The following is a 6,398-nucleotide window of genomic DNA, read 5'->3' as shown; positions in this document are numbered from 1 at the left end:
CAGTTGCCACTCTGCAACTGTGAATGAAAAGGTCAAGGGACCCCTTCATAACTCTGTCTAAGCACATACAAAAAAATCCCCACAAAACACTAAACACATCCCCACCTGGCTCATTAAGTGACAGCTTATCAACTCCAACTACAGCCTTGATCCTGTCTGCTGTCCTTATAGATAAGGTTTACTAACATACCCAGCAACAGAATTGTCCCATTTCCAGAGAGCAGACAATGCAGAGCGAGCCCTTCCCTGCTAGACCCTCCCCCAATTCACCTAACCAAAGCCCAAAGCCTGTAAGTCCTTTCGAACACCTTTTTACCGAAATGGTTCCCCCATGGTGTCTTCCTCATTGCAACCAGTAATAAGGCCAACTTGTTCAACTACCAGTTTGCAAATAAATCACTTGAGGATTTGTTAAAATGCAGGCCATGGCTCAGTAGGTCTGGAGTAGAGCTCATTCTGTGTTTCTAACAAGCACCCAGTGAGGCACCTGCCTCTGGACCGTGGTCCCACTCTGCGTAGCAAGGCAGCGAAGGGTGGTGGATTAGAACGCTGGACATGCTGAACCTTGACCACAGGACCACTGTATGCATCCTGTTCTGTTTCCCGGTGAAAATATGCCTGTGTTTCATGTAAACCACTGCTAAATATGTCTGCTACTAGCAACTTAACCAACACATTGTCCTTGCCCTTGGAAAAATGTGTGGTTACAGTTAGGTATGTGCAGGCCTAAACCAGGCTTGGGGATTTATGGACCAAATGTGATGCCTTTGAGGTGACACCTCAAGTAGTCTGAGAAGCCGAGTCACTCTGCTTAGTGGACAGGTGGAAAATTCTCAAACGGTCCTAAGCCAGCTCCAGGTTGGGCTGAGGACTGGAGATCTCAGAGGCTCCACCTGCCTGTTCAATTGCAGGTGTGTGGGCCTGGCCCCACCTTGCCTTCCCGCTCCATTGCTCACCGTTCCACACCTAAGGGCGCCATAATGTTTTGTACCCCCTTGCCTCTGCCTTTGCCTTTGCTGTTCTCTTTGCCAGGGATGCCCTTCCCACCTTCCTCCATGTGGCTGACCCTCCCTCAGCTCTGCTTCCAGGCTGTCTCCCCTGGTTGCCGAAGGCTGGCTAGGTGCCTCTTCTTTGCTCCCAGGCCACCCTGTGCCTTTCTCTGCCCAGCTATTTCCCAGCTGTGTAGCAGTTACTTTGTAATCATCTTCCCACTGGTCATTGGCTTCTAGAGGGCAGGGACCGTGTTCTGGGTTATTCATCACTGCATCCTCTAACATAGTCCCCAGCACTTGAGAACTTTGAAACTGCACCAAAGGCTCCAGCTCCCCCTAGCCTGCCCTTAACCTCGAGCCATCTGAAGGGAGATTAGGAGACAACAGTAATAGAAACCCTTCCCTAATGTTTTCCTCATTTAGGTTATGTGAAGTTGGCAGTTCCCAAGGGCTTTAGACTCGAAACTGTGGGCCATGTCCCCTTCGGAAACTTGGTCCCCAAGAGAAATGTATGCTTCTGAAAACCACAGGTGCATGAATCAGTGTTTGGTAAATGACTACGAAACTGAAAGTCCGGACTTATCTATATCTTAGCTTCTCAAACTTGAATATGCTTATCATCTAGATAGCAAAAGCATTCCTACACACCTGCCAGCGTGGGTGTCACCCGGAGCCTCTCGGAAAGGCTCATCAGAAACCACCCTGGAACGACTGAGACAGAATCTCTGGGCACGGGACCCAGGCCTCAGCATAAAACTCCAGGTGATGGAAGAGCTCCCACCTAGCAGGTGTGTTGACATTGTTGTAGGTGACTGACATAATTTCCCATCTCACAACTCCACCTACACTAAGAAAAGCCGTGGAAAATGGAGACTTTGGGCTGGATGTGGTTCATCCCTATAATCCTAGTGCTTTGGGAGGCTGAGGCAGGAGGAGCACTTAAGGCCAGGAATCTGAGACCAGTCTAAGCAACATAGTATATCTACAAAAAATTAAATTTATTCTTTTCTCTTTTTTAGTTTTCATTTTTATTTTTTATTTTATTTTATTTTATTTTATTTTTTTGAGACGGAGTTTCACTCATGTTACCCAGGCTGGAGTGCAATGGCGCGATCTCGGCTCACCGCAACCTCTGCCTCCTGGGTTTAGGCAATTCTCCTGCCTCAGCCTCCTGGGTTCAGGCAATTCTCCTGCCTCAACCTCCTGAGTAGCTGGGATTACAGGCACGCGCCACCATGCCCAGCTAATTTTTTGTAGTTTTAGTAGAGACGGGGTTTCACCATGTTGACCAGGATGGTCTCGATCTCTTGACCTCGTGATCCACCCGCCTCGGCCTCCCAAAGTGCTGGGATTACAGGCTTGAGCCACCGCGCCGGGCCTTTATTTTTTATTTTACATGGCCCACTGCAGCCTTGACTTCCCGTGCTCAAGCGGTCCTGTCTCAGCCTCTCAAGTAGCTGGGAGCACAGGCGCGCACCACACACCTGGCTAATTTTTTTTTTCTTTTCTTTCTTTCTTTTTTTTTTAAGAGACAGAATCTTACCATGTTGCTCAGGTCCTGTTGACCAGGAAAAAGAAAATTGTTTTAAAGAAAAAGAAAGAAAAGAAAAGAGACTGAGAAACCACAGAAAGAAGTGCTGATGACAACGCCTGCTTGCTGATGGTCACGATGATCACAGCAGTGTAGACTTTGTATGCCTGAAGCCTGCGGCTATATAAATGTATGGGGAAATACTTGTAAAGACATAAGCTATTAATGAAATAAGCTGGCAGTCGCTCTCCAATGCCAGCGCCGCCTCTCGCTCGCCGAGCTCCAGCCAAAGGGGGGTAAGTAAGGAGGTCTCTATACCATGGCTTGTACAAAGCAGACTGCCCGCAAATCTACTGGTGGTAAAGCACCCAGGAAGCAATTGGCTACAAAAGCCGCTCGCAAGATGTGAGTCCTCTACTGGAGGGGTGAAGAAACCTCATCGATACAGGCCTGGTACTGTGGCACTCCGTGAAATTAGACGTTATCAGAAGCCCACTGAACTTCTAATTTGCAAACTTCCCATCCAGAGTCTGGTGCGAGAAATTGCTCAGGACTTTAAAACAGATCTGCGCTTCCAGAGCGCAGCTATCGGTGCTTTGCAGGAGGCAAGTGAGGTATATCTGGTTGGCCTTTTTTGAAGACACCAACCTTTGTGCTATCCATGCCAAACGTGTAACAATTATGCAAAAAGACATCCAGCTAGCACGCCGCGTACGTGGAGAGAGTGAAGAATCCACTATGATGGGAAACATTTCGTTCTCAAAAAAAAAAATTCTCTTCTTCCTCTTACTGGTAGTTCTGAATGTTAGATAATTTTTTTCCGTGGGGTCAAAAGGTACCTAAGTATATGATTGCGAGTAGAAAAATAGGGGACAGAAATCAGGTATTGGCAGTTTTTCCATTTTCATTTGTGTGTGAATTTTTAATATAAATGCGGAGATGTAAAGCATTAATACTAGTTAAAATGTTTCAGTGAACAAGTTTCAGCGGTTCAACTTTATAATAATTATAAATAAATCTGTTAAATTTTTCTGGATAATGCCAGCATTTGGATTTTTTTAAAACAAGTAAATTTCTTATTGACGGCAACTAAATGGTGTTTGTAGCATTTTATCATACAGTAGATTCCATCCATTCACTATACTTTTCTAACTGAGTGGTCCTACATGAAAGTACATGTTTTTAATGTTGTCTGTCTTCTGTGCTGTTCCTGTAAGTTTGCTATTAAAATACATTAAACTAAAAATAAAATAAAATAAAATAAGCTAAAAGCATAGTTGCTGGACTATGACTAATTTTTCTCCTTTCTCTCATTTGAAATTAAATATTTGTATGATGTGTATAATAGAAAAATACATGTATTCAATTTTAAAAAGATATTCTTATTTTACACTTTATGGGACAAAAGAGGTTGTGGATTGGGATGGGTCAGGACCCCTTGTGACAACTCAAAAATGGAGATCTTAACCCTTTCTCAACCCACGTTGGGGGACAGGCAGGCGTTCGAGGTGTCAATGCCATTGGGGTAGTTTTTGGAAAAATTTCAGTGCAAGAGACAAAAGCCAAACTCTAACTGGCCTAAGCCAAAATAAGTGGGAAAGAGAGAAGCAGGGACAGGGAGGAAGAAAGAAAGAGGAAAGAAAAGAAAAAGAGGGAAATGTCGAAAGGCAAAATTACAGCAAATTTAGTTAAATGATCGAGTTGGCTTTGATTTGTAATTCATGAATTGGGGCAGCATCTCCTCTCAAACTTTAGGAAAAGTGTTCTGCTGAGCGGAACAGAGGAGCTTGGCTTTATAGGCAGAAAAGGGTGAAGAAAGCAGACACAGGGAAGAAAAAGCAGATTGATGAGATCACGTTACTTCAGGTTACTTTCCTTATAAGGGTTAAAGCAGAGGGGACTTCCTTATCCTGCTGGCTACAACTGGCCTGTTTGGGGATTTGTTTATTATCTCTCTCTGTCTTGAGTTTTGGGAAGGTCTGATGACTTAGTTTTAGCTTGGTGATATGGAACTTAGCAAGAGTGACTCCATCTTGGTTTGGTCTACTGGGGCTTCGTGCAGGAGCTCAGCCCAAATCAGTGACCTCCTATAAATTTCATTTAATAGAAGAAGCAACGAAGGAAGGAAGGAAGGAAGGAAAGAAGGAAAGAAGGAAGAAAGGAAATAAGGAAGGTAGGTTATAAGTTGCTTATAACTAAAAAGACCAGCTGGACCCAGGAGCTCTGGGGTTGCTTTCAGGCCTCTGTACATCTCTTAGTTTTCTATCCTCAGACAGGCTCTGCCCTGCACTGCAGTCTAGCAGTGTTGGTCAGAGGTAACTGACTGGCCCAGCCTGGGCTATGTGTCCTTCCCTGTGGCCAGAGAGATGTACCTCTGTGATGGCTAGGCTTGGGTCGTGTACTCCCTCCCCTACCAGAATCACATGAAAAGAGGGGAGAAGAGCTGCTTCCCCCGAAAGGAAAACTGAAGCGCTATTTGGTTGCTGAGCAGACCAAAAAAATGACACTATCTGCTCCAATGGCTTGGGTTGTTGGTGCTTGGCAGGTTTGCCGCAGGTCATTTTTCAGGTTTGGATAAGACTGAGGGTGACCGCAGGCTTCCGAGAGGAAAGCTGCCATCGGGGGTGTGAGGGGAGGGGAATTCTTACTTACCAAGGTTAACACTATGCACACTGTTCTCCGAGGAAGTGGGAATTTCCACATGGTGAGATCCCTTCCCTGTACAATGAATTACTATCTTGATGAGAAACCCGTGGGCAGCTGGTTGAGAAGAGAAAGATATTCTCTGAATGAGAGGGAATTTACCACTTCCTTTCAATGGTGACAGTTTTTTCTGGTGTCACTGCAGGGTGTGGATTGATTCATATACAAATACACACATCTATGTTGACACCATCCTGCTAGCCTCTGCAAAATGCATGCCTGGAGACCATTTCTGCTGCCCAGGAGATGTCACCTTTGTCACCATCACTCGCTCTCCACCACTCCCACATCCTGTAGGGCCCAGGCACGTGGGTGGGGAGCTCCCCAGCTGGAGGTCAGATTAGTGGTCTCTGTGTGGTGTGGATGGGGAGGGTGAGGATGGGAGCAGGGAGGTAAGCCACTGGCAGAGGTCAAAATTCCATCCAGGATCTGTCCTGAGCCTCTCCTGGGCTGCTGCTTCCAACATTGAATTTCTAACCTGGGTCTCTAAGGTTATGAATGTCTCATCACACATCCTGGGGTGCTCAGACATGTCTCCCCTGGGCCCCCAGCTGGGCTCGTGGCCATGACCATTGTCCTCGGAGTTCCGGCCTCCCAACAAAGGGACAGAAGAAACACAAGGCCCACTTTTCTGGATTCTGAGTTGGAGCCAAGAAACTCAATCTGTTGCTTCTTTCCCATTGAATTATCCCCCAAGGACCCTGAGCCCCTCCAGTCTCCTCCAAAGGCCTACAGCTGCACCAGTTCCCCATGAGAGACACCTGGCTCTTTCCTACCCAAAGTAAAACATAGACCTTTCCCCGGCCTGCACTGAGCTCCTGTGAGTGGCTGGGGAGCTGAGGAGGTGTGAAGAGCGAGTGCAGAGGAAAGAGGTGTCCCCTGCCACCAGGTACCAAGGCCTTCTGCCAGATCACCAGACCTGAAGCTTAGTTCCACCAGCCAGCTGTGAAGCATCTGCCCTGACATCAACAGCTGACCTCCTGCAGGGCCTAAGGAAGCCAAATTGTGGGTAAAAGAAAATGTTGTTTTTTGTTTTGTTTTATTTTTATAAATTTTCCTGGAGAGTCTTGCTATGTTGCCCAGGCTGGGCTTGATCTCCCGACTTTCAGTTCTCCTCCTGCCTCGGCCTCCTGTGCTGATGTTGCAGGTGTGAACCATCATGCCTGGCCAAG

General features: G+C 46.5%; 1 pseudogene; it reads left to right on the top strand.

The window, feature by feature from the left end:
* Positions 1 to 2,645: 2,645 nt before the first annotated feature.
* Positions 2,646 to 3,766, top strand: LOC116530067 (annotated as a pseudogene).
* The last annotated feature ends 2,632 nt before the right edge of the window (positions 3,767 to 6,398 follow it).

The sequence above is a fragment of the Sapajus apella genome, unplaced genomic scaffold, assembly GCF_009761245.1.
Source record: "Sapajus apella isolate SASKATOON/1434 unplaced genomic scaffold, GSC_monkey_1.0 scaffold3, whole genome shotgun sequence".
Classification (NCBI taxonomy): Eukaryota; Metazoa; Chordata; class Mammalia; order Primates; family Cebidae; genus Sapajus; species Sapajus apella.
Note: the sequence above shows the minus strand (reverse complement) of the source record. Positions and strands in the feature narration are given on the sequence as shown.